At 38.4% G+C, this 2,361-nt stretch overlaps 1 non-coding gene across 1 annotated transcript; it reads right to left on the bottom strand.

Moving 5' to 3' along the window:
* Positions 1-1,885: 1,885 nt before the first annotated feature.
* On the bottom strand, positions 1,886-1,992 carry LOC136225042 (small nucleolar RNA R71). The gene has a single exon (XR_010686780.1). It is a non-coding gene; the product is annotated as a small nucleolar RNA R71 (small nucleolar RNA).
* Positions 1,993-2,361: the final 369 nt, after the last annotated feature.

Here is a 2,361-nt window from a genome sequence, read left to right as displayed (position 1 = left end):
AGCTAGAAAATGCATTTATAAATTAGACCCTAAACATATGAATAAATAAATTAGAACTCAAACATAGGCAAATGCATAGATTTATAGCATCATCTTACGTGGCAATATGATGGGAAGGGTGATACAGGTGAAATGAGCAAGTTTAAGAGGCTGAACATTCATGGAAAAGAGCTTCAGAGTTATAGTTTTCAACCAGAAATGGAAGAAACAGGCAGAAATAACAGTTCAAGTAGGATTCCTCACGAACAAGCTACAACAAGAACAGAACATCATAAACAATGGCATTAACGGGTCAACTTGGCAGGAACGGATAAACGCGCGGGTCGAGCAAGCTAAATAAGAGAGAAAGAGAGCAAAAACGTTAAAAGCAAGACAGCTTCCATCTTGTGCCAAGTGTAGGGAGATTGTTTGTTTGTTTTTTCTTTGTATTTACCTTTAGTACTTTTTACCCTTTTGTTTTAAGGTTTGTTTTGGACCTATAAATACTGTAGTCATATGTAAGGGGCGCCTCGTTTTCCACCACCTTCATTTTATTCTCTGTTTTTATGTTTATTGTTGGAAGAATGATTTTAGGGAGAACAAGCTGTTCACTTATGGAAATGAGTGAGTAATTCCTTTTGTAGGCCTAGCCAGCCATTAAACGGCGACTGTAAGTAACTCTTTTTAATTAATGAAGTATTTCCATCCAAGAATGATTGTCAATAGTATGCTTAAAGAGTAGATTAGGATCCAATCTACATGCTATGGAAATAGCTATTTGGCTTATATTGTAGTGGACGGAGACGAAAACAACCATATATTGGGGTTTCATTTATGAATGCTTTCTTGTTCTTAATGCTTGCTTGTATATTAACACAAGGACACTTGGTTGATTTTACTTGCTTAGAATCTTAGGAAATAGTACACCGGACCTTAGTGATAAAAGAGAAAGATACCCAAATCAGGAATATGGTTTTACTTCATTAAGAGGGAATAGTCTAAATACAGTTGTTCGTAGGCGTAGTGCTAGGCCTGTGCTTGTTCATTCTTAATTATTGTTAAATATCAAACCAACCAACCTTTTGAATTCTAACACTTAAGGTAACTATTCAACCAACTAGTTTCAATCTCTGTGGAATACGACACTTGGTCTTACCAGCACTACATCTACCCTAGTACACTTGCTAGAGTCCATATACAACATAACAAGTTTTTGGCAGCGTTGCCCGGGATTGTTAAATATAAGATTGGAAGAATTTGTATGCTTATTTTGTTACCCGATAACCACCTGTTTCTCCAGTTTCTTTGTCTCGATCTCTAGCTGTTTATGCAAAGAACAGGTATTCCTATTCTACATGTGGACTTCAAAATCCAGAGAACCTACAGAAGAAGAAGAAGACTGCTCAGACAAACTAGACGTGCTAGAATGAATCACGAAAACGAGATACTAGATCCTGAACAACTAGTAAACAATGAGGAGGGTCATGTTGAAAACAATGGTGTTAATGAAAATAATAACAACAATGGCAACTAGAGATTGCGAATGAAGGATTACTCCAAACCATCTACTGAAGGCCATTTGTCATGTATTGTGCTACCCAATGAAGGAAACCGCCTATTTGAAGTGAAAGCTTCAATGATCCAAATGCTGCAAACAGCTGTGCAGTTTGGTGGATACCCAAATGAAGATCCAAATGCCCACATTCAGGACTTCGTCACAATGTGCAACACATTTCGCACCCATAGAAATGAAAGTGATGAGGTGATCAGACTCAATCTATTTCCGTTTTCCTTGAAGGACAAGGCGAAGAATTGGTTGAAGAATTTACAACCAGGTTCGATCACAAATTGGGAGGAAATGGCTACACTATTCTTGATGAAATATTTTTCCCCAAGACAAGCAATCAAGCTAAGAAATGAGGTCTCTCATTTCTTGCAAGAGGAAGATGAATCATTATCCGAAGCATAGGAGAGATACAAGGAATTGTTGAGAAGAGTACCGAATCATGGCATACCCATGTGGATGCAAGTTCAAAACTTCTACAATGGAGTGACCAACGCGTACAAGATCCAAATTGAATCAGTTGCCAATGGAAATCCAGAGGAACTTGAACCTCAAGCACTATATGAGCTAATCGAAAGAGTTGTCAACACAAGTTACAACTGGCACTCAGTACGAAGTGATGGGAAGAGGGTTACGAAGCAAATAGCGAGGCTATCACGAGACTTTCCTCGCAGATGGAACAACTGGTCAAAACCATAGGGAAGATGAATGTTTCTACAGTTCACACGCAACCACCTGTTCCTGTTGAGATATTATCACCTGATGGTTGGGATTTCTGTAGCGGTCATCATAGACCAATCGATTGTCCGGGAATCAAA

This window comes from Euphorbia lathyris, chromosome 3 (assembly GCF_963576675.1).
Source record: "Euphorbia lathyris chromosome 3, ddEupLath1.1, whole genome shotgun sequence".
NCBI classification, from domain to species: Eukaryota; Viridiplantae; Streptophyta; class Magnoliopsida; order Malpighiales; family Euphorbiaceae; genus Euphorbia; species Euphorbia lathyris.
Note: the sequence above shows the minus strand (reverse complement) of the source record. Positions and strands in the feature narration are given on the sequence as shown.